Source organism: Canis lupus, chromosome 19 (genome assembly GCF_011100685.1).
Source record: "Canis lupus familiaris isolate Mischka breed German Shepherd chromosome 19, alternate assembly UU_Cfam_GSD_1.0, whole genome shotgun sequence".
In the NCBI taxonomy this organism is placed as follows: domain Eukaryota; kingdom Metazoa; phylum Chordata; class Mammalia; order Carnivora; family Canidae; genus Canis; species Canis lupus.
Genome location: NC_049240.1, coordinates 48,832,445 through 48,859,381, shown reverse-complemented (window position 1 = coordinate 48,859,381; position 26,937 = coordinate 48,832,445). Strand labels below are relative to the sequence as shown.

Sequence of the window (26,937 nt, the reverse complement as noted above, 5' to 3'; positions counted from 1 at the left end):
TTTACTTCAAAGGAAACCAATGTCCTAAAGCAAATCGTAGCTTAGAAAATTAGACAAATGGATTTTTCTAGAAAATACTACACACAGAACATTGAGGAGAATAAGAAAATATGCACAGAAATATTCAAAGAAAACAATTCCAATCTCTTCAACTCAATCACACATTCCAAAGCTACTTCAGCATTTTACATAAAAACATTTTTGGAGATCCATCCACCAAGGGGCCCATTCCCAAAGAAGACCTTTGTTAACAGTACAATCTCAATTTTAATAGAACTCTGATACCAAGCAAAATTTCCCTACAAATCTGCTATAAAAGGTACAATGCATTTAAAGATCAAAGCTATTAAGGATAGCTCTCTAAAAATATTAAAAAGCAGTATTTTATGGTCGAGTGCATTTTGAAGAAGTTGAAGTTGATGGTAGCCACTGGATTGAAACATATGTGATCTGGTTATCCTTCCTGAAGCATCGTAGGCTTCTATCTGCTGTAGAGAATCTCTTTGATTTATGATAACTGCAAAACTGGAATGGTTTTCTGGTTCTTCCCCTGGCAACTCTGTGTAGATTTCCTAAGCTTTCCAAAGTTGTTAAGACCCTTCTCTATGTATGAGGCTTTGAGGGTATGTGCCCATAGTGTCTCCTGCTTCATTCATTCTTTCATGCCACAGTTGGCATTTCCCATTGTCTATTCCATGACTCAGTTCCTAAACCAGCCCCAGTTTTAGGTGTTCATCTCTCTTGGCCAATCACAAGTATCCAGGAAGTTGTACAACCAGAATCGAGTCATTTCCCATATGTGTGCAGTGCTACAGTTCTTTATTATATCCTCCAGATATAAGGTCATGGTCTTTTCTACACCATCCATATAAAAATACCTTGAACAACTAAATGAGATCAACATTTTCCTGGACGTTTCTTTTACTTTTTTGCATAAGAATTGTTTTTGTAACACCTATTCTCTTGAAACCTGACTTTAGAATCTTTATGTCCTCTTTTTGGAAAAATAGGTTCTTCAACTTTGGGGGGAGGTTTGTTTGCTTTCTTCAGAGGTAGGGGACTTGCGAGAACTTGTTCATAAACTGAAATAAACTCTGGGTCACAGACTTTCAGTATCAACCAGAAAGCCAATGATCTAGGACAGCATATCCTGTCAACTCAAGTTATAACTAGAGTAAAATGCACACTAACTACAGTCCCAAGCTATCTGGGCCCATTTATTCAAGATTCTAGCAACTGTCCAGTTTGCCAAATGAGTCACTCTTCTCCCTAGCCCACATTTTTATCATACCTGGATGTGAAGTGCCAATCAATTGTTTGAAAGTAATTCGAGCATTCACCTTGAATGCTCTACTCAAGCATTCGAGTAGACCATTTGAATGGCGGCAGAAGTAGATTATTACCAATTCATAGGCCAGTGGTAAAATTCTGACAAGATTAGTGTAATATGAATATGTCTTCTTTCTTGCTCATATTGGTAGGCATTCTGTCTAAAACACTTTTATTTATTTTAAAGTATTTGGCTAACTTTCAAGTGAAAGGAAAGAAAGAAAATTGACTAAGGTAGTAAAAATAGTGTAATGAGATGATTCAAATCGTCTTGTAGGATTTTAAAATTTCTAAGTTATCATTTTGAATATCAAATCTTATTCTGCTACATATGGGCAGACAGGAGGTTAAAGTGGTTTTTTTTTCCTTGGTAGATGCTGTAGCTATATTTTCTGCTTTTAACATTTTGAAAATAATTAAATTAATGTAATTTGTGTTTTCTGTCTTAGGCTTCTTGGTTGAAAGAAATTGTCCATATTCTTACATTAAACATGCTTCTGTATGCAATTATCAGGTGCTTTTACTCTGGGCATGTGTAAATTTTCTGTTCATTTTGGACTGTGTAAGGCAGCATTCAACAAAAATTAGTCCATTGAATTAAATTTACAGAAAAAAGCTAAGATTTCCACTTAAAATCTTATGTTATACTGAGTTAATTTCTCTTAACACAGACCAAAATTAAATTTAAAAGCCTTATAAAGGCAATGAAGGAAATGTTATTTCGGAAAAACTTTCTTTTTCCCTAAGTACTTTATAAAGTTTCATTTAAAATCAACCAGACATTATTTAGTCCTTCTTTATCATTTTTAAAAATTTTTGTCAAGATGAGTATCTATAATATCTATACTATTCAAAACATAGAAATAATTTGTGTTAATGTATTTCCTTATGAATACTTATAAAAGACAATAAGATAATCTTATTTCTTACATAAAGGACATTAAAGTAACTACATATACAACTCAAAACTATACAAACATTAATTATCAGGAATATTCACATATTTAAGAATTTAAAATTGTTCCATTGTGTTTTTTAGTAAAGTAGTAGAAAGATGAGTTTCTTCCTGGTAAAGTGAGAATAGTGTTTAATATGGCCATAGTCAATTTACTTAGTTAACTACATAATTAAGGACATTTTCCTTTATGGTTAATGAACCAAGAGAAAATATTAAATCAAAATAGCAGCTCTAGTGAGGTAGCAGAGGTCAAATATTAAACTATTCTTTTTAGTAAGAGGTAATAGCACATTCAACAGTCAACAAAAAACTTATATTTCAGGCACTTAGGATATATCATTGGACAAAACAATATCTTTTCCTTCATGGGTCCTAGATTCTAATAGGAAGAGTCAGAAAATAGAAAACGAAATGTAGTAAGTAAGCAGATTACATGGCCTGTCAAAAGGTGGTATGTGGCATGAAGGAAAAAAGAATAGAGCGAGTTAAGGAGGAATTAGACCACAAAGGATAGGGTATACATTACAGTGTCAAATGGGGTGCTCGGTGCAGCTCACGTCATTCAATAGGAGATATCCAAAAGGGGTCAAGGAAATTACCAAAGGAGAGATATAGGAGAAGGGTATTCCAAGAAGAAGAAAAAGTGCAAAGGCCATGGGGCAGGAATGTCAGTGCAGCTAAAGCATGGTGAGTGGAGGGGAGGACTGTATGAGGTTACAGAGGTGATAGGGACCAGATATTTTAGGTCAAGGTCAGCAAACTTTATGGCAAAGAGCCCAATAATAAGTATTTTAGACTTTGCAACTCACATGGTGAAACTACTCAATCCTACTTATGTAGAGCCAATTCGGTCATAGGCAAAACATCAGTGAATGCGAGTGGCTACAATCCAATTAACTTTAGTTATGGAAACTGAAAGTTAAATTTTGTATAATTTTCATACATTGTATAGTATAAAATTTATTTTAACTGTTTAAAAACAAAACACTAGGGGCAACTGGGTGACTTGGTTGGGTGGTTGACTCTTGGTTTCAGCTCAGGGCCCTGGGTCATGATCTCAGGGCCCTGGGTTCAAGCCCCACATCACATTCTGTGCTCAGTGGGAAGTCTGCTTCAGGATTTTCTCTCCCCCTCTGCCCTTCCCTCCTTTCTAAGATAATAAATAAATATTTAAATATATATATATATGTATTTATACTACATATATTATATGTAGTATATAAAACTATATACGTAGCATTATTCTTGGCTTGCAGGCTATTAAAATGAGTTGGGCAGATTTGACGTGCAGGCCAAAATTGTTGAAGCTTGGTGTGACATCCTTGGTCTTTGTAAGGACATTGGGTCTTATGGGGTGCAATCGGTGAAATGAAGTTTTAGTGTGGGGTTTTCAGCAGAACAACAGCATGATAGGACTTAGAGCTTTCAAAGATAACTTGGGAGGCTGTGTTAAGACAAGGTAAGGAGCAAGGATAGAACTAGGGAGACTTGTTAAGAGGCCAATAGAGATCCCAAGCAAGAGATGATGGAGGCTGAGATCAGGTGGTAGTAGTGGAGGGAGAGACACGTGGTCAGATTCTAGACCTATTTTGAAGGAAGAGCCTGTTTAAGTTCAGGGAGGGCAAACTAAAAAAAAAGAGGCATCGGAGTTGCCCCCCAAGCAACCTGCAGAAAACATAGAGCATTAGGGTCAGATTAACCTTGATCCAAATCCCATTGCACCATTAATGTGCTATCAGGCAAATTACTTAACGCTCTCATGGTTTTGTTTTCTAAGAGTAAAATGAGGACAACAATATCTAACTTACACAGCAAGACAAAGTGTAAATACCATGTAATGGTAACACTGAACTATGTGACATGTGCCTCAACACTTGTCGCAATGAATTCTTCCAGCACCCCAAAAGGCAGGTCATATTGTGTCCTTATTGTGAACAACGTAAGCACACACTGCAGTGCCAGCTGTTTGTGGTAGGGCTGTGTTTGAAATTCATTCCACCTGACTCCAGAAGCCATGCTTTTACCCTATGCTGCCTCTCTGAAGAAAAAAAAAAAAGTGACTTATTTTTCATAAAGCCAGTCAACCAGCAAATAACTTATTTAACTGGCAGAGATTATCTTAAAACCAGATATAGTAGATAATAAGGTGCTAGAAAAAGGAAGCAGAAATGATAGCTAAGCACAGCATGGTATTTACAGGGAGCAAAAGGATTTTAACAAACTGTGCCTGGGAAAGAAATTAGGAAAGAGAAATTTTAAGGCAAATAAGAGTTTACATTGGATCTTGATGATCCATGAAGACAATTTCTCTTTCATGGTAAAATCAGAAAATACAAATTCATTCATTCATCGGATACATACTTTGGAGTGTCAAGAACGACGGCTAAAACTTAGGCATATAGGCAAATAAGCTAGATGTGGCCTTTGCCCCCTTGTGGAAACCATCATTAGCGATTGACCTGGACTATTTTCAGTGGGGTTAAGAGAACTTCAGTACACTTCTCCCAAAAAATCGGGATCACAGTCACATAATTCAAGTTTAAGGAGAAGGAGTGCAATTTATTGAAGTTGCAACAGGAATTCTGTTTGCTAACTTCCTAAAGGGAGGGTTCACAAGACGGAAGAAGGGACCACTAAATATTCCATTGACTGGGTTCTTACTAGTCGCATCTCACACTGAAAGTCCTCTCTGTGTCAGGCTGCTGCTCTCTCCCAGACTGTAGGAGCACAAACCTGACCCCAGGGGGGTAAGGAGGCACAGGAGAAGGGAAAAGGAACTAGCAAGCATGGATGGTAAATAAACGTTTCTCTCAGAGGACACGCATTGACCAAGCTAAATTGGTTTAATAACAGAAAATATGAAGGGGTGCCTGAGTGGCGCAGTCCATTAAGTGACTGACTCCTGGTTTGGGCTCAGGTGGTGATCTCAGGGTCTTGAGATCCAGCCTGGCGAAGGGCTCCATCCTCAGCACCTGGAGTCTGCTTAAGACTCTCTTTCCCTCCCTCTCTTTCCCTCCCCTCCCCGTGCATGTGCTCCCTCACTTTCTCAGTAAAATATTTTTAAAAAATAAGAGAAAATATGAATATCAATATGAGTATATGGCAAAAGAAACCCTTGAAAATAATCTGCAGGATAAAGCAATATGCTTGTGACTATTATACATTTTGATTCATTTATAGTCAAATGTATTGATCTCTACATGAATATCGACAAGAAGAAAGGAAACATCTAGAAGGAAAGAATACCACCTCAGACCCAGCTCTTTGGTAGAAATATCCATAGTTTCAGCTAAGTTCTTTATTTTTCTTCCTTAAAAATCTCAAATCCTGAGCCAGGCGTATCTCTGGCTTTCGGCGGTGCTGGCACCCCTGTGCACCTAGCATTGCCTGCTGGCTGGTGACAGTATCTCCTTGATGAGCAGGCCGGGGCCAGTCCCAGGCAGCTCCCCTTTCAGCCCGACAGCTGCATATCCCAGGTGGTCTGACATTTGAGATGGAGGCTGTGGATAAGATTGAAGGTGTTTTAGGGGAGAAGTAGGCTGTGAATAACACCAAGACTTCATCCAGATGGAATCACTCATGAGACAACCTGAGATACTCTATTACTGTCCATATGTCTTCTAGGTCTCCAAAGGCCAGCTTCCATTGATTTATTAGAAACCCACTATTTATGTTTTTGGCTCATCTCACAACAGACTATGGTAAAGGATTTATCAGAGATGCTGCTGTTTCTAGTGGTTATCGGAATTTTATAAGTTCTTTTAAATAAAACAGCCTCCATAAATATCCTAGTAAACATCAGACAATAAAGTAAATATTTGGGGGTGAGACTCAGTCGATTTCCTCTTAATATACACCACCTTTTTTACAAGTTTCCTTCTGAGTGCAGCCCCACGGGAAACCTTTCACAGAACCTACCTATTTTTAGGTAAACAGATAAATATGAGACTCCAAAGAAACCAAAATTACTAGATATTGCTACTAGTACTGCTTAAACACTATTTTTTTCCCCTCTCAGATAAACCTCGGAAGAATTATTTCATTGTTTTACCAGCACAAACAGTTGTTATTAGTGTATCTTATTTATAGATGGTTCTTTGAAGGACGAGAGTAATATAGCAAAATATCAGTTATTTCATCACACTGGTGAATTTAATGAACCCGAAGGTGTGTGTTATTTTAGCACTTGCTATAGCTCCCGTGAAAACCCAGTGGTGCTAAAATCTGTAAACCTGTCATTGCTTTAAGTAATAACCTTGTTAAAAGCATCTTCATTTAACTTACTTTAGCTCCTGCAGGATGTAGGTTTTATTTTATCAGTGCAGAGAGTAGGTGTTTCAAACCCGAACCACTTACTGTAAATATAATTAATTGTAGTTCATTAATTTATTCTCAGTGTTATAGCTTTTATTTTAACGCTTAGGATAAATTTAATATGGTCTGGAATCTTAGTACCCATTTTCAGTTTTTATTTTTTCTTTTTACAAACTCTTAGTTTATATTGAATTTCTGTAGTTACAGAAGTAAATTTTAGTCTGCACTAACGAAAATGTTTATTTTAATCTTTAATATTTCCTTATGCAAGGCACAACAGACTCTTCCCTCCCCTATATGCTCTGGAGGTTTTTTTTTTTTTTTTTTTAAGTGCATTTTTGTTAATCTGCTTGGAATGGATTTGAGTTCATTCTTGCCTTTTAAAAATATGAAGAAAATTGGTTATTGATGGTAGGTGTTCAGAATTATCAATTGATTTCTACACGAGCACATCTACAATTATTGAAATGCTGGCAATAAAAATGGGAACTCCTTCCTATTTAGAACTTCTCATGGAAATGGGGAGGGAGGGGGAGGGAGAATCAGAGACGGAGGTAGAGACAGGGAGAAGATGAAAGAGGATAAAAACTGTAATTTGTACAATTATAGCCTTAAGGCCAAAACAAACTTTCTATAATTACCTAGACAGGCCAAGAGCGAGGTGCACGATAAAAGCTATATGTTAGCAACCACTTTGAAATTCCTGGCTAATTGCAATAATGCAGTCAGTAAATACTGACACACATTACATAACCACATATAGAAGAACACCATAAAAGGTATTGGTGGCCAACCACTGTTTCATTGCTCAGTGAAATTAGTTAAACAGCTACAAGCCTGATAGGTTTAGATTAAGATTTGTCTCAAATTGTCTTGCCCCAAAAGGTATCAATAGAAATATAGGATAGAAATAGTATAATAATAAGTCCATTTGGCAATAAATTGAGCCTGTCAAGGTAGTTTTGTTCTTGAATCTATCATTTTTAATACGATTTTTTAATAAGGTCGTGAAATTCTGATTTATGTAAGGTCTTAGAAAATTGATAGTTGATGTTGTTTACCTCTGCAAAAAAAAAAAAAAAATCCCCAATTTAACTTGAATTATAGTGCTTTAAAATATAATATCAAACCGATTATTATAATCATCAAAATATTTTTGTAAAATCCCAAAAGAATTGTAACCCTGTTATTGAACATTCCTTTCCATTCCTCTAGTTATAAATGTTGCTTTTAAATTTGGGGCTGGAAAGAGTGAAGAGCAGAAATACATCAAGAACTACAATTTCTCAGGTTGTTTCCAGTGTTAAAGATAATAACTTTAAACACTGTTTCCTATTTAATGATGATTGTCCCTTATATGAAGATTTTCAGAGTTATTAATGTTCAGATTTTTTGAAGTATGGGTCATGCAAATAACGGAATATTTAAATATGTTAGAAAAAAACTAGTTTTAAATTCACATGCATACAATTGCTGATATCTCAGTCTCTTTTTGTAATGTATCTATTTCTAAAAACTTTTTTCACTAATTGAGTTAATGTTTATATGCCTTGAATAAGTGACATTTTAAATCAGAATATTAAACAAATATGTTAATTTTTGTTTGGTCTGACAGTTAGTATAGTTTCTAAATAATAGCCAGACAAGAGATTACACGATTGTATCTTTCAATAAGATACACTTTAAATGTACATTAAAGTTAGAAAAATTAAATGAAATTCACACTTATATCAAGGATTTTTTTAATTAAATCTATTGGTTGTTGCTATCTGTGAACTCTTAAGAATAAACACCTGCAGTGTTTTATTATGTAAAAAGGTGGTTTAATTGCATCATATTTATCACAGACAAATCAAGCCCTATTCAGAAGATAATAATGACACAGTAATTGGATCAGTAATTGGTTCAGGATGATTCAATATTGTACTAATAATCATAAATACTGCTGTCTTCTGCTTTGATACAGGACTGACATGCTAATATAGATTGGATTTAGAGCAATAAATATTAGTGAACTGGATCTAGTAATAACATCTAGACCTTTAGAGTGGCTATGCTAGCCAGAAACAGGTATAAACCAGATGCAAAAATTGAAAAAAATACATATCTTAAATTATGATATGAATTCAGTCAATGTGCTTTATTGCCTTTCCTTATCCACTCATCTCTGAAACTAGTATCTTCAATATAGAAGTGGAGGGGAGTAGAAATGGAGACATTTCCTTATTTTTCCTGTAAAAGTGATCATTTTGTGGGAGCAGTGTAGTTTTTACATTTGATCGAGCCTAGTTACCATGGATGATGTGACATGATGACCTGGTGGGCAAAATTATTCACGTGCCAGTCATGTAATGATGGATAAGAAAATCATTCCCATTACCACACTGTGTTCAGCAGACACTTGGCGGTTAAACAGAACTATTTCTTAGCCAGTGTGGTGGCAGCCTTTCACTGAGAGCCAAAGGAGAGGGAGGCTCATTATGTAGGAAACAATGATCCTTATTCACTCAACATGGAAACTTGCCTTACAAGAGCACATTGGACGGCTCTAGGCTGGAACAAAAATGCCATATCCCCTTTTATCAATGGAACAGAAACCCAGGATCAACATGCCCGGCTTGGAATGCTGCCTACTGGTGATAGAAATGGATATATTCAGGCATTTGTTTATTTATGATAATTTCCATGGATGGTGTGTGTGGGTGGTGGTGGTGGTGGGGGGGGGGATGTTGCTTACTGTCTACCCCTGATGGAATAGGTCTGTCTTGTGGGAGAAGGATGGGGAAGCTCAAAGGTGCCAATAAAGAATATAACTATGCAGCTTTAACTCTCAAGTTACACGACCACTGGAGACAACTAATTAGATATGTGATGTTTATCTGACAACGGGAGAATATTTTTTCTATTATTTTTTAACCTAAACATAGGATAATGGCATGCAGACTATCCATGCCCAGGACCCAAAGAATGTCGTAGGCTACGTCTGAGTGTAAAAGAACTCAGACATAACGATGCATTTTCTAAGAATAATAGAGAGAGATTGATGGGCCCAACGAACCCGTAGAAGATTTTGACTATCCTGTTACCAATCTCATGCCTTTGGGTCTTGTTATTTACAAAATGGGAATCTGAAATGGAATTTACTCTCCAACAGGCATTATGGAGAAAATGAATATAAAGCTTATCAAATCTATTATTTATACAAATGCTCCAGGACGAGTATTGAGATTCTCGCACATGATTTATCTCTCTTCTAATTATTTAAAGAATCTTTGAAGGCAGGCATAGAGTGGAGTGATTATTTTCTCATTGCCAAAGTCAGGCAGGGAGCACAAGTGGATGAACAGCGTGGTGGGAGAAAAAACAGCCAGAAAATACTGTATCGGTGTCCTCGAAGAGATTTTATATGACTCAATAATTCTCATTTGAGGCAACTGGCTTCAACTTATACTGGTATTCTCAGTCCTCCCTCTTCATGCAAGGTATGGATGACACAATTTTCTCAGCACACACTCAGTTGAATATTTCTAATGGTATCCATGTTGGCGCTATTTCCTACGTAGGCATGGAGGGATGTCTTCATCATTTGCAGGAGTCTGGGGTTACTGCCAAAGGCAATGATCCAACTCCACAGGCAAGGGAAATAGATAATTTTGGTTCCCGGAGCAGCACTGGGTCCAGTAACACCTGAGCAGTGAAAATCCTGCAGTGTCTCCATTCAAGAGCCAGGAAATTCCATGTGCTTATGGAATCAAGTTCTCTCCTGAGCGGAGTGACTGTTTATTGTTAAGTACCCAGGAAAGGAAATCTGTAGTCAACTAGCAGCCAGACAGGCACACATTCGCCGAGCATCTATGCCCCAGTGGCTCCAGTTCTGAACCAACTGCTCAGGAGTTACAGGATAACTAATTCACTCAGTCCTGGGTCTCCTGGAAACTCTAAGTGTAGTTGTGGTTCACTGGTTTAGTGACGTGACTGAGGGGAAGGCAGTGCACTTCAAATCTCTCATTACACCTTAATTAGGACCCCAGCTAGAAATATCAATGTTTTAACAACTGTAGCAGACAAGCTTTCTTTTCTGTCTTTAATCACTTATTGTAAAGCAGATTAACGTGTTTTGTTTTGTTTTGTTTTCTGTTTTTCCTCCAGATTGAGGATCCACAGCCAAGCATCCTAATGGGAGAACTAAGGCTGTGGTCTTTCGGGTTGCATCCTCAGATGAGGCAGCAACAGCGTGATACGTGTAACGCTAATCACAGGACGTGTATTATTAAGGAGTAACAACTTTGTAATTATGAGGGTGTTGTTGTTCTTGAATGTTGTCTTCTGCGTTCGTGGATTGTTTCTTAACAGAAATCTTGCCCTCAGGCAAATCATAATTTTTGTGTTTGTTGGGTACTTAGTAGATTCCCAAGTAATTTTTAAAAATCCCACATTCCATTTGACCTTAGAAACGTGCCTGGGGACCACCAGTTAGCAGTGTTCTTAACTTACCCAAGTAACTTCCTCTGCAAGGTGCAGATTTGCCGCAGAAAATTCATCTGTATGTCTGTAACATCTGTACCATAAATAATAAAAAGCTAGATTTTAGGTGCCAGCGTAGTAAAAGTCTTTCTAGCAAAATAGGGATAACATCTTTTTTTTAGAACCATCTATTTACAATTATTTAAATATTTACCTTCCACCAAAAGAAGGCTACAATAAATTTCCAATTAATGACAAAATACAATTAAATCATAACTTCAAAAATCCACCTTTAAATCAAAGAAAGAAGACAAACATACTAAAATTTAATCTCTCCTTTGGGGCAGGAGACAGCTTACAGGTTCTAGTCAGCCAGCTAAATGACAGTCAGGAAAGATCATGTGACTGGGGTCTAAAAACTAATTAATCTCCATAAAGCTGTAAGTGAGGTAGGTAAGATGACTTGAAATCTGATTACATTATTGCATTTAAGGGGAGAAAATGCAGCATGTATTTTTCATGTTGATTTTAACCACCTGAGCCCTTAATGACGTTCTGTACCTTGGAAGAAACCTCATATTTCATCCATATTTAAAAAGAACTACAAAGATGCTACCATCATTAGTATATGATTTACACATTTGGTGTAAATAATATGAAAATAAATCATGTAGGGTGCCTTTGTAAAGTTTTCAAAGAATAAGTAATTCTTTGAAAAGTAGATTCATTGTAAAAAGAGAAGCCATAAATTCTAGGAGTAAAGGAAATTGACAAAGATATGTAAAGGAAATAATAATTTCACTATTCCTACCCCTATTTCCATAAAAAGCAAATGATTAGATAGTATATTTTAGCTATTGGACATTTATGTGCCTCATTTTATTAGTTCTAAAGTTAAAGTCCTATTCAAAATAATTCTGAAAATTGATTAAAATATGGTATTCTCGACCGCTTCCATTATTCTGGTCACACACAGCGTATATAAACGCTTTGAATGTTAGAAGGATTCATTCAGAATCCCATGGAAACTTCTTGTATATTTCACAGCTAATTTTTTTTTTTTTTTTTTTTACTGTTTTAACATTTAAGTAAAAGGGACTTCCAAGCAACGGTTCTTTAAACACACCCTCCTTTTATCTGCAGCAGAAGAACAAGGATTATAGAATAATAATTTGGAACATTATGTCTGGAATGCCCTGAAAATAATCCTTATTAGATTAGAATGAGCCCTGAAGAGTGTGCCTGCAGGGTGGGGGTGTGAGGACGTGCATGTATATGTGAGACAGAGTAAGAGACAGACAAGGATTTGGAGTTTTATTAGGAAATATTATCAATCATAGCTTATACAGACAGACATAAACTGTCTGCAAAAATTGTATTTGAAAAATTGGAAGTGCTGTATTTGGCTAAAAATATAAGCCAGGGAATTGATTACTACCAGGTAATCCATTGCCTACTGAACACAGAAAGAGTTGACAGGCAGGATGTATTCTCTACTTTGTTTTATTAAAATTATAATTATATTTTGTAATAATATTAATGAATGCGTAAGGAGACTGAATCATGAAAATAGAGTACCTCTCATTGAGAACCTGAAAGCTCTTTGTGGATGAAGGGCTTTTTCTACCCTACATTTTACACGAAGAAAGTTTTTGTGAGTTAAGGTATATTCACCATTTTAGGCCAAAAGTGTCATTTTGCATCTTGGCAAAAAGGCAACATGCTACTCAAGCTCTTCCCGGTATGCAGACTTCAGAGGGGCCGTAAAGAGTGAGTATAATTTATGATTCAGAAGATAAGAGATACATTTTGCACCTTCATTTTTCTTGTTTCTAATCTCCTTGAGGTGAATGTGCTCGTGCACAGACCGATGCCCATCCGGGGATGCACCTGTATGCACAGCGAGAGGAGTCGCTGGGAGAAAACTCTAGAGTGAGGGTAAACCACAGGATACCATGTCAGGAAGGAGAGCAGCTCCATCTTTTCTGACCTCTGCCTTCACAGCCCCCTAATCTGCTCCGTGTCCCTTCCTCTTCTCCTCTACCACTCCACTTTGCCTTGAGATACAGAACATGGAAAACCTCTTCCCTGACCTGAATAAGCATTTATGAGCAGCTACTTCCTGGGTTCAGTGGGTATTTTTAGACCTTAGAAAGCACTGTAGTTGTAGCTTTCTATGAATGATGAAATCTTCATTAAAATCTTATAACCCATGTTTAAAGTGATCACTGCTTTCACATCCCAGGTCTAGATTCCAGAATCCATGAAGATTTGAAGCGTTAGGGGAACTCTTGTTGATGGGTAGCTAGTCAATATCCATCGTTGAACCAGAAAGGAGGTAAAGATGGAAACTGGGAAAGTCTGAGTTTGTTGTCAAGAAATTCAATTTTTTTTTTTTTTTTTGCAAAATAATTCACAAAGGTATTATTTTGAAACGTCTTGAAGAATGCTTAGTGGGATATGAGGGCATAGGCTACGGTACTGTCTGTGGAACTCTAAATCCTAACAAAAAGTCTGTTGGATCGTGTAACGATGCACGGATGCCTGGCCATTCCCACCAAATGCACCACAGAAAAAGCACCTGAGCCTATCACAGTCAGCTCTGCCCTTACATAATCGAATACACAAAGCGTGACACCCAGGGATAAGAAAAAAGGGGTGGCAAGGAAAAAAAAGGTTGAAAAGGAGAATTCAAAGAAAAAGTGGATGTAATTCTCGACCCTGATATCTTTTTCCTCAACTTTTCTTTTACTCTGAGTATTACAGAATTGGCCAGCAGTTCAGAAAACCTCTGAGATCCAAAATGTGTCTACGGTACCACATACTGAATTTTTTAGCTACTTGAAAGTGTGCCCTCAGAGTCTTGTGTTTTTAGGCAGTAATTTGTATAAACGGCATAAATTGTCAACTCTCCTGCAATTGTGAATTGAATGTTGTTTGGGTTGTAGAATGAGGTTTCCTTCACTTCCTTTCTGTCTGTCAAGGTATTTCCTAACACATCTGAAATCTGGGTTTAAATTGAGACCTGGTTTGACAATTGAGCTCCAGATTTATGAAGACCAAGATTCCTGATGGGAATCTAGTTTGATTTGAGAGTGTGTGTGTGTGTGTGAGAGAGATACTGTTTGTTTCTGTGCTTATTTACTTATTTTTTTTCATTCATTCATCTACTTACTTCCAGACAGAACATTAGATAAAAATCTATTTTGAAAACACTTTAATGAGACAGATAGTAGGCAAATTCTCATTTTATATAAAAGCCACTTCAACTATTAATCATGATTACAGAAAATTCCCATTGTGACAGAGTATCATTTAACTTCCAAAAACTAGAGGCAGCGACAGCACACTTTTTTTTTTTTTTAAAGCTCTCCTATGTAATAATTTTGTGTAAAGAAAGGTTGTACAACCTAATCTTTGAAAGGGCTTAAATTACCAATCAAATATACATAACCTATTTCATTTGTTAAGGTCCTGATTTTATATATTATTTTGGCTTCGTTTTAACAAATACACTTGGCCATAATGAAAATAAACCTGCTGAAGTCTCGGAGGTCTGAGACAAGCTATAACACATTTCTGCACCACGGGGTGGGCTCTTGGGATACCTACTGAGAAAATGCATGCCCACTGAGCATGCCCAGACTATTAAAATGAATTGACATGTTAATGCTGACAGGAAAAGAGCACAAGAGAGCTTGCTAAATTACTGCTCAGTCAGGCACTAGGAATTCCTGAGTGGCTAACTCCTGAGCAAAACCCACAGCAAGCACAACAACAACAACAAAACTTTATTGTCAAACGCACCAAAACAAACAAACACTAACAGGGTTGTCATGTTCGTAATCCACCTACCCATAAATCATATGGATTTTAATCATACCTGCCACCTTAGCTGCTTATCCCCAGAGAAATTGTTTTCTTTTGGCTCCCTCCTTCATTCACTTTCAATTATCTGGAAGCTGTTTCGCGTGTTTATTTATTTATCTAAAGTTCACATACAGTATGCATGCACAAATTTTCTCCAGGGGTCTGGACCACGCAGATCATACAAGGATGCAGTGGAGCGTAGCAGCTAACAGCTCAGATGAATGTACTCAGTCTCAAAAACCTGCTTTGGACCATGATGACAAGGAAAGGGGAGGACAGAAAGTAATTAGTGTGTGTACCATGATTGATTATGGCTTAATATTCAGGCATTTCACCTTTAGACCACTCTAGGTAGACGTAGAGGATGATGAAACAGGAAATCCTTGCGGTCTTTGATAAGCAAGGGGGAAGAAACAACCACCTCGCCCCATTTAAGTCATGAGCTTTCCCTTCTATGGAGGCGGAATAAAGTTTATTCACTTTTAAACACATACGTTTGATCAGTGTGTTCACTGCATCTCAGAATTGTTCACAATCTCACACGTTAGGATGAGCGTAAGTAGGTGACCTCCAGCCTTGGGCAGGCAGGGAAGAGACGAAGGGAAGCCGCACGTTTCAGATGAAACTACCCAATCTTGCCACTGTGTTGTCTTACTCTCATGAACAACTTCAGATATAATACCAATCTGGCTACTGAAAGGAATAAGTAGTGAACTGTTTGTGACCTTTTCTCAGCTCCAGGAGGTGAAAGAGTAGCACAGATCCATTGTGGATCCTGTACCCGTTAGACACGCAAAAAAATCATTTTCGTGAGACAAAATTGGGCACAAGGTGGACATGTTAGCTATGGGAAATTCAAGAGAAAGAAAACTTCCACTTTATCACATCTGTCAAATTCAAGGTTGTTTGTGATGCCGTGGTGTTAGTCACGATGGCTTTTTATACACAGTCTGATCTATACAGGCCAAGCTGTGTATCAGCTCCATCTCTAGCTAGAATCTGTTTAGAACACCCATAGAAATTAAAAGGATCACATGGAGTTTGACATTTTGCGAAATGAAAGAATAATGGATGTATTATGTTGTGGGTTTTTTTTTTCTTTTAATAAAAATGTCTAACTGACCCTTGGGAAGCTTGGCTGGAAGTTGAGAAGTCTGAATCATTTTTCTTCCTCTTTATGCTCAAAAAACATAAGAATGTAATTTTTTCAGTTTTCTGTTTCTTTTGATATCTCAGTGAGTTTATCTTTCTTGCTCATGAAACATAAATGAAATAATCTAAGTTAACGGTAGAGTAATTTGGTGTCTTCTATTAATTTGGCAGTTTATATCCAAATGCCCAAAAATCAAATCTCCCTGCCCTATTTACTTTTATGTTTCTCTTCTTATCACGGTGGCCAAGAACGTGCCACAAAACACAAGGAGGGTTGAATCTTTAACCTCAAGTCTGAACAGAATACATAGTCCACATCACATCGCGTGTAGAATCTTAGTCTTCCGAAGTGCCAGATTACTTATGCAAAATAGGCACCTAAGAAAATATTTTGAGGTGGAAAATAAATCACTGAGTCACATTTCACAGATATTTTACTATCTCACTTCTATATCTTAAAGCCTGTGATCGTGGTTTTATATTTTCCATGATCTTCCCTAAAAAATTATGATCCCTAATTTATTCAGTACCTAATGTATGTCAGGTAGGTATCAGATCATAGTGTCTTCGGTGAAGTAGTCCTTAATTTTTGCATAGATATAGATATAGATTATAGATATAGATATAGATATAGATATAGATATAGATACAAGTATAAATAGACCAATCTCTACCATCTATCTATCTACCCCCTTTCAAAAATATCAACTGCAAAGTTTAAGATTAGATTAAACTGAACATGGCTTAGCTGCCCTGAAACAACCAAAATATGTCAATAACTTTTAACGTGTAAAAGAAAAAGGCCGACAAGATTTTGATTACCCAGTCTGTGTTGTTCTATGTGCGTCACAGGGGTGAGAAGACAAGGAAGCCCAGGGAAGAACACAGAGCGCGTCACAGAACTGCAGGAAATCTCCAGAAAGGCTGAGAAGGAAGAGTCCGGGAGACTGACGGAGCTAGGGAGAATGTGAAATGATGAGAGAATATTTCAAGACAGAGGATCCAATGTTGTCAAAAGGTCAAACGTGAAAACTGAAGAAGGTCTTTTGGTTTAGTAAGACGCCGTTGCGGATCTTGCAGGACTGGTGGAGTGGGAGCCAGATGGCAGTGGCTTTAGAAACGAATAGTTGAGAAAAATGAAGACGCAGCTAGTACAGAAAAGTATTTTAAAGAATTTTTCACTGAGAGGGGAGACCGGAAGACAAGACCATAGCTACAGCAGGGATCTGAAGTAGAAGGGAGATTTCAGGACACCACACTATAATTGCCTACACTGTAGTCTGTGTCTGGTTCCCCCTGGAGTTGTGCAGTGCACAGACAGGGCAGCCCTGGACCGTGGTACTCTGTACTCTTACTGTTTATTTGTAGGTTCAGTCATTTTTAGAATAGGAGAGACTTTGGTGTGTCAAAGTGTTCATGGAAGGTGGCCAATAGGTTAGAGATAGTAGGGAAAGAGAGAGATGTTCAAACAAGTGTAATGGAGGATGGGCTGCAGGGGTACAATGGGACATCTCTTCTTATTTAAATAAGCATCAATTCAGGTCACCTTGTATCCTGTCACTTGCAGTTCTTCCATAGATGTGCACACAGCCAACCTACATAAAAAAAGCCCATGTGGAAAAAAAAAGAAGCCCATGTGCACCCTGGCCAAACCATTCACAAATTTCATCTTTTATTCCATTAACACGTGACATTATTATGTGAAGTAGAAGAAGAAACTCTAGCTGCCTCTTCACTGTCATGTCTCCCTAGCTTCCAGAGTACTGCCAATGGGAGGTGCTTGATATTTGGAGATACATCAGTATTTTGTACAATTGTGTTGTTTCCTTGAAGATACGATTATTTGTCTAGACAACAGAGAATTCACCTTTCTTCTCATGTTGGCAGATTTTGATCTTGTTCACATGTATCCACCATCTCTTCCCCAGCAACTCAAGAGAATTGTAATTAATTGGTCTTAGCAGGTTGCTATTGGCCTATCAGTCTGTTTCCCATGGAATGGTAGGCATGTATGTGGTCCAGGACTGGCCAATGAGATACATGGAAAATGTATCTTACGGGATTTTGGAAAGTGTTTCTTTGCTAATAAAAAGAAAATTAGAGAAGAAATACATCCTCATCTTCCACTCTATACCACTTTATCTCCATTTTACACCTGGAACTAGGGCATTTTATACGCATGTAAAGAACCAACTTACTGAGATTACTAGAGAAGAAAAACTGCCATTGACCAAGTTTTTTCTTTTTTTAAGATTTTACTTATTTATTTATGAAAGACACACAGAGAAAGAAGCAGAGAGAGAAGCAGAGACATAGGCAGAGGGAGGAGAAACAGATTCCATGCAGAGAGGACTCGATCCAGGGACTCCGGGATCACAACCTGAGCCAAAGGTAGCTGCTCAACGGCTGAACCACCCAGGTGTCCCTGCCACTGAACAAGTTAACTCTGACTTTTATTTACTCACTCAACTGTATTCCACTACCACCCTACAAAGTGCCAGGGGAGAGCAGAAATAACAGCCGTAGTCCCTAATTTGAAAAGTTCAGAATCTTCTGGCTTTGAAGACATGTCCACATATAGGCTACAGGACACTAACACAAAAAAGGTTTACAAACAAACAAGTGTTTTTCACCTGAAAACTTGCCTGGGGATAGAGCTACTTACAAATTGATTCAGACTATTGACATATTTTTAGCAAGATCATTCTAATGTAATGTAATACAGTCTTAGGAGTGACATCCCATCACCTTGTGAATATTCTATTGGTTAAAAGCAAATTACAGGTCCCACCCACAATCAAGGGGAGGGGATTATACTGGGGCTTGAAAATGGGACTCTTCCGTCATCTTAGCTTGTCTACCACAGTCCACCATTTGGCCATCAGTGATTAACATCCTTCCAACATGCAAAATAAATTCACTCCGTCTAAAGTTTCCAATAGTCTTATGCCAGTGTAGCACCAGCTCAAAATTTAAAAGCTCATCATTTAAATTAGGTCTAGGTAACAATGAAGTTTCTGGGAATAATTGTTGAGAAAAGCTAGCTTTGAGGCATTTCTCTCCTATAACACTAAAGGCACAATTCTCTTCCTCCAACAAACTCAATATAAAATGGTAGGACAAAAAAAAAAAAAAAAAAAAAAAAAAAAGGTAGGACACACAGAAATAACATCTATAGACATTCCAGAGCAAAAGGGGGAAAAATGAAAGTTAAAAAGAAGTCAATATCCATGTCAGTCCTGAAACCAGCCAAGCAGATGTTTGGCGTTCCTTGATTAGATTTCAAGGACTGGGAATAATTCCCTGTGACTCTAGGCTTCACCCTAGGGCTCTCAGTTCTGCTTTTTGAGTCATTCTTCCTTGTTCATGAAAGATGCACAGGTTTTCAGCTGAGTAGTTCTATCAGTACATCCTGCCAGTAAAATTGTGGAGATCTGACGTTCTTGTTTTATATTGTACTCTGCTTTTTGTTTGTTTGTTTTTTCTTTCTTTTTGTGTGTTTTATTCGTTTTGTTTTTATGTTTGTTTGTTGTCCAAGCTTATGGTGACTTCTTTTTTTTTATTAAGTTTTTATTTAAATTCCAGTAGTTAATATACAGTGTAATATTAATTTCAGGTATACAGCATAGTGATTCAACACATCCAGCTACAATATTCAAATTATGAAAATAGCCCAAGTGTGCACTGACTGTGAATGGATAAAGAAGATGTGATATATATATATATATATATATATATATATATATATATATATAGAGAGAGAGAGAGAGAGAGAGAGAGAATGGAATATTACTCAGCCATAAACATAATGAAATCTTGCCATTTACAATGATGTGGATAGAGTTAGAGAGTATCATGCTAGGCACAATAAATCAGTCAGAGAAAGTCAAATACCATATGATTTCACTCATATATGGAATTTAGGAAACAAATGAGCAAAGGGGGAAAAAAAGAGGGGGCAAACCAAGAATCAGACTTTTAACTATAGTGACAGTGACTTCTTTATCAAACTAATTCTCTCAAGTATTTTCTGAATCTCCTATGGAATTTAATAGAGTCCACATCATTCAAGAAAAACCAGACCCAGGGCAGCCCAGGGGGCTCGGTGGTTTAGCACCACCTTCAGCCCAGGGCTTGATCCTGGAGACCCGGGATCGAGTCCCAACATCGGGCTCCCTGCATGGAGCCTGCTTCTTCCTGTGTCTGTGCCTCTGTGTGTGTGTGTGTGTGTGTGTGTGCGTCTCATGAATAAATAAATAAAATCTTAAGAAAAAAAACAGACCCATGATCTTTTTGGGAGAATCACTCTACCTTGGTGTCCTGCTAAAATGACTAAGGGATACCCCACTTTATCTGGGAGAATGTTTATGATTTGGTTGGGAAAGCCTGTAAGGCATATTGTTAATCTTAATAGATCCCCCTTTTATTGACTGAATAGCTTAAACTTTTCATCTTTCTGAGGCTTTAGTTAAAAGGTTCTACAGTCATAGCCTCAATTTCTCTCCTAAGCAAGCATTCCTGACAGTGAATCTCTTAATGTTGATTACACCCCTTCCTCAATCTAGAGAGACTGAGAGTTTTCAAAATCATCAAATCTTGTTTTTTTTTTTTTCAGTAGTTTTCCCTCAATTTCTGTCTTCTCACATTTTGTTACCATCAACAAGAATAAACAGAGCAACACCTCCACCAGTTTGCTTAGAAATCAGCCATACAACCAAATTTATCACCTACGTTTCTGCTTTTCATATAATTGTGGGAGACACTTTTGCTGAGCTTTCTGCTACTATATAAGAAGAACCCCTCTTCTTCCACGTTTCAATAATGTGTTCTTCACTTTGTTGTGAGCCCTCAGTGACAGCATCCTGTGTCCAGGTATCTGCCCAAACTAGGCATTTTCTATCCTGCTTATCAAAATTCCTCCTGCCTCTCCCCAGAAGCGTGGTTCAAAGCCACTCACAGATTTTTAGTTATTTGTTTTCTATGCCACGTAACAAATTACTGCAACCTTAGTGGCTTCAAACCCCATGTATTTATTACTTCACTAATTCTGTGGGTCAGGAGTTCAGGTGTGTCTAGGCTGAGTCCTCTGTGAGGACACACAATCAAGGCTGCGATTGTCATTTGAAGGTTTGACTGAGGAAGAATTCATTTCCAAGTTTACCTAGTTTGATAGCAGAATTCATATTTATTTTAACTATAACACCGAGGGAGCTAGCTTCTTGCTAGCCTTAGCTCCTTACCATTTAGGCCTCCTAAAATGATGGCCTCTTACTATTTCAAAGCCAATGAGAGAGGAAGTTTCTAAAGCCAGTCTGCCAGCAAAGACAGGCAGGTTATTATAAAATGTTATATAATCATGGAAGTGACTCCCCTCACCTCTGCCATAGTCCATTGGTTACAGTCTAGTCAAAGTTCATACCCACTCTCAAAGGTGTGAACATAAGAAAGTGAGCGTTATCGTCGGATTGTGTTCCTCCAAAATTCATTTGTTGAAGTCTGACCCCAGGTCAACAAATGTGACTGTATTTGGATGCAGGGCCTTTAAAGATGTAAGCAAGTTAAAATGAAGTGATTAGCTTGTGCTCTAATCTGACATGACGGCTGTCTTTCTTTATAAGATTAGGAGACAGACATGCACAGAGGAAAAACCAGAGGAAGTCACAAAGATGGCCCTCTACAAGCCAAAGAGAGAGGTTTCGGAAGAGACCAACCCTGCTGACTGACACCTTGATCTCTGACTCTAACTTCTAGAATCGTGAAAAATAAATTTCGATTGTTTAAGCCACCCAGGCTATTGTATTTAGTTATAGAAGTCTCAGCAAACTAATACAGTGTGCTTGTGCATTGGGGGCAACCTTCGTGTCTGTCGTCCACAATTCCAGAAACGTTTGATGGTTTCTAGATGTTTGATGTTTGATGGTCTTAAGGAACTCTTGGTGTTCTTCTAAGATGCCTCAGAGTCCCTTAGGGGTGAAGAAGGCAAACACACAGGACTCTAGAACTCTAACTCCATTTCAATGAGAGAATTCTACTTTAATCTGTTCTAAATCTGCAGATTCTAAACGGCAAGATCTTTTCAAATTCAAAGAATCTCCCTTGTCTTATTTGTTATGCCCTACCCAGAAATATATTCTTCTACAGAAGTTGTCTTGAGCATTAAAATAGCACTGGACTAGTTAAATTTAAGAGAGATTTATTAAACTCTAATATGCACTCTGATATACACCAGTCTGGCAACTTGGAACCAGTCCCCTAAGCATTCTGGCCTTTTCATTTCTTCACCCATAATAATTAGGAGTTTGGACAAAAATGTTTCTAGATCCCTTTCTACCTCTCAGTAACGCAAATTACAGCCATCTATCCATGTTGCTGTTAATCACTTTGCTTCTATTTCTATGCTCATAGGGGAGAGATAATAAGATAATGTTCTATTATACAAAGTTTGCTTTGCCTGATCAATGACAAAGATTTCTGATAATTAAAAGCAAAACACATATTTGCACCGAGAAAGGACTTGACGGTGTTTCTGCAGCATCGGAAAGATGCATGGGAGTCGCACGTTGAGCACGGCCTGCAGTTTTTATTTCCCAGTTACTTGTCTTTGAGAAAGGAAATGAAATTAGAATAGATTGGGACTTATTTTTCTAAGTTCTGTCGGCACAGTAGAGTCTTCCCCAGTCAACCTGAAAACATTTTTTTTTTTGTATCTTCAAGCACAAATCATAGTTTTTAACCTTTGTGTTCTCAGAGCTGGCTTTATGGAGCTGAGATGTCTCTTTGGTGTCCGTGCGAAACAAGTGACAAATTAGAAAGTGAAAATCAACTTCTTTTGTTCCAGTGCCAGGGACCTCATCTGTTTTTTGTATTGCTTTGAGCTTTTTCATTCGCCGATAGGGGGGTCTGAATCGACGAAGACTTCTTTATCCTCACACCTGTAGCCTGACCTTGGTGCCATAGTTATAAATTTATAATTTTGCTCTGTGCTGTCAGAACTCGGCCCAGAAATTGTGTCCACGTTCACCTTCATTCACCATGACATTCTAAATATTCATTTCCTTTAGGCAGCGGTTCAAAATCTGTGGGCGGCATGAGTTACACAAACTTTCAATGTTCTTTTAATTCTTAGTTGTCACCTATCCTGTCTTCAGGACTCCAACCCCTTCTGTCTTCACTTTCCACAATGAAGGTCCTGAACAAAACTCTCTGAACACTTGAAAGGCCACTTTTCTAAAGCGGTGTCAGGCTAGCATGAGCTCTCTGATGTATGGGTGACAGGCAAGGACTAATTTGGCCACATTCGCTGAATTATCCAAACCCATAGGGGGCAGGATTCCACCTGGTTGGGATCTTCCACTGGAGTAAACTCAGGGACCAGCTTTTATGAAATGAAATGGGCTGTAAGAGAACAGCCAAAGTGACGGCAGATTTTGTGTTCAATGACCGTATGGTTTTCATTATCTTGTTCTCAACGAAGAATTCATCCAAAGAACAACCAAATGAAAGCAATGTGTAAACCATGTCAACCCATCCTTGGATGAATGTGACACTTTTGCTCTATTGTGTAGTGGTGAGCGTGTAAAGGTGGGGAAAGGAGGGAGAAAGAATTAGGGAAAGTGAAGGTAGTGGGAAAAGAAGGTACGGTAGGAGTAGGAGAAAGAAATGTGTCAGCCATTCAGCTGCCTCATTATGTAGCTTCCCACACTCACCAAAGATGTAATTCATCCTGCAGGTGCAAACATTGTTGGCTTTCTCATAGACTCTTGACGGATGGACCGGATGTATGTTTCCTTACCCCAGATGCTCTTTAAGAATACCGGCAATGAGATAGGGGATTGTGTGCACCTGAATCAGCACATTCACTGAGTCTTATTTGTCTTATTTCTTGTTTAAAGAGCCAGTGGTGTTGTGCACAAAGCAACAAACACTAGGCAGAGGGCTTTTTTTTTTTTCTTTTAATACGGAGTGATGGCCAATCTAAACACCTTTTTGAGTCACTTCTTATAACTGCCTCTGAGATAAATATGACATGACTGCCTTGATTACTCATCACCAAGAGACACATTAGTGGACCATGATCAGAACACATGACAATATTGCATCCTGAAATAAGATTCATCCTTGTGTTTTCTACAAGGCTTTCAAGAATTTAAGACGGATTTGCCACTATAAATTAAAGGGGGGAAAGGGATTTTTTTCAAGTCATTTAAATAGATAATATAGTAGAAATAGGAATGTCCATTCTATCTGAATCAGTGGCCCCCCTCCCTTCTCTGCTCATTACCTCCTACCAACTTTGAGGATCCAAAATCCCAAACAAAACTGACTCTTTTCTGGTTGAAGTTCCATTGACTCTTGGCAAAGAGCAACTTCCTGGTTCAAAGAAAAAAGGCTTATAAAAAAGCTCACAAGGCTTCTTAGACATCAAATGAGTCTTACGAAACCACATTTTGATGAGCTAAGTGTAAATGAATCAGAAACACATGGATTAAATTTCCCTTGAAATACACATGGGTTTGAAAATCAAGGAAAAAGTGTTTAGCCAAATGTGTTTTGGGTTTTCTTGAACTGAAAACATTTGAAAAAAGTTGAGGCATTTGCTAAACCCTAATACACTGTTGTGTTTGCTCAACCCTCCTCTAAATCAATTAAATTTCCACGAGGCTTCCTCCATTCCCTTGTGGTTTGTCTTGTCACCTCTGTCTTGACACTTTATAGACCAAACCAAGTCCCCATTGAAAAAATAGACTGTTGTTCTAGATCCACTTAAATATGAGGGAGCTATTAAAAAACTCAGTGAATCAGAGACATTAGAGGATGGAAAAGCACCCATTAGGTCATGCGTTCTATCCTGAGGGTTGGAGCACATGCACTCATAGCTCTCTAGTGCTTTATCCAGTATAGTTTTAAGTGTCTCAAGTGACAGGACTTCCACTACCCCCCTTGGGAGAATATTGTGCATTCTAATAGATTTTGTCATTAGGAACTGTGCCTAAGTGTGTAACAGAGGCGCAATGGGATGTCTGAATGGGGTGGGGGGAGGTATTATGGATAATTAACTCTTTCACTACTCTGTATTAATCACCTGTAGCATGTTTGCTAACTTTCTTTGGCATCTCAATACCACAGAATGTGCTACGTGTGCCCTTACTACATTACTAATTTTTACGCAAAGAACAATGTTTTGTCAGGGTTATAAAATAATGCCTATTTTAATGTAAGGCAAAGCTCCACAATTAGCAGATCCATCCCAATAAAACTATGGAAACCCATAAATATATTTTCTTACCTGATAATATTGCTTTAATATTCCTTAAATATATAGGGCTTTGAATGGCAAGATTTTTATTGATCAAGAAATGAGGTCTAAATGGCACCAACCAGAACCTAAACACGCACACCCCCTGTATTTATATTTTATTACCTACCTACTCTCCAAACTGCCTTTCTGCTGCTGCTAATATCTTTTATTTAAGTCTCTTCACAGGAAACTGAACTTATTTCCCATTTCTCCTGCTCCTAGGCAGGCAACGCGTTTGCTGGGAAACGTCTATTCGTCTTCCTAGATAGAAAGGAAAACCTAGCTTTCGATACAGCTAACATGTTTTCAGAGGTCTTGTGGCAGAGTTTACATTAATTTGCTCTAGTTCTCATTCTACTTACAAATGAGTTATAAGTCACATAATGACTTACATGGCCTGTCATAGTGCTACTATGCTGACCTTTTCAAGATTCTGCATTGTGAACAGCTGACAGGCATACCTCTTCCATGCCAGTTATTGCAACCTATAAAACTTAACCAGTGAAGTGGCAAGAAGAATCAGGTAAGAGGAATGGGAAACGGCATGAGATTCCTGACTTCTCTTTTTAATTTCTCTCAGATATGAGGGGGCTTCTTATATTTCATACAATCTTTTATTATCCTCTGAAAATGAGCATTTCCTTTCCCTCAACCCTGTTCTTCATATTATCTTACCACTCTGTGTGCATTTCTGGGTCAGTCCTACAAAATGAGTCCCCCGTTACGGTATATAGAGTTGAGATGTCTGTATCTAAGTTGCTCTTTCTCCATTGTTTAAAGATTTGGGGTGAGTGGAGTAGGGACTGAGAGAACTAGTTTTCAAAATTCTACATTCATGTGACTATTATCACTCTTTCTCACTTTAAGTTGTATTTCTCAAAGATATTTTAAATAATACTTAAAGCCAAGTACTTGCTTTTCAGTGACTACCTTTTGTATCTAATAATACTTACCTTAGCAAATAGAGCTGGGCCATCTTCCTCCCTTTGTTTTATGTTACAGCAAAATGTGACACTGCTCTGCTCAGATTGTTTATATTCCTGCTACAGCTTTGGTTATCATGGTATTTTCCTACAACAGACCCAGCGCTCCTTTTTACATTTTTTCTTTAATCTTCTAAGTCAACCCTTGTGACCCTTTAGTAAGACTGTTACTCTTCTCTGAATTTCTTCTAATGGTTCCCCTTTCTCTCTTGCTTAAGGGGATTGCTCTTAATATTTAACAATTTCAAATTTCTGTTTTAAAAGAGGATATTGGATTTTTGGTATCTAGGCTACTTGAAATTCATATAAAATCTTTCACAACAAAGAGTGAAAAACACATATACAATTAATTGTCATTTAGTAGCAACCAGGGCCAAAAATGGAGCAAAATGCTGTTTTTCTTTCTTCTTTTAAAAATCATTTGATATTCAAATGATTACAAACAGAATAAGAACAATATTCCAAATCAGGTTACTTAGTTGTGCATTCTAATCTGAATTTGGTAAGTTTTTGAGTAAAGGGGTATTTATTTTATCATCTAGAAGATGCTTTAAATCATGCCTCACATT

The 26,937-nt window shown here is 37.7% G+C and overlaps 1 long non-coding RNA gene across 2 annotated transcripts; it reads right to left on the bottom strand.

The window, feature by feature from the left end:
* Window positions 1-5,516: 5,516 nt before the first annotated feature.
* LOC119864492 lies at window positions 5,517-17,031 on the bottom strand. Of its 2 annotated transcripts, none has more exons than XR_005374291.1 (4): window positions 15,430-15,725; window positions 14,949-15,176; window positions 11,096-11,159; window positions 5,517-5,787 (listed from the first exon to the last, which is right to left on the bottom strand). It is a non-coding gene; the product is annotated as an uncharacterized LOC119864492 (long non-coding RNA). The 2 variants fall into 2 exon arrangements; XR_005374290.1 differs by lacking the exon at window positions 15,430-15,725 and adding an exon at window positions 16,910-17,031 and having other exon boundaries at window positions 5,518-5,787.
* Between the last annotated feature and the right edge of the window lie 9,906 nt (window positions 17,032-26,937).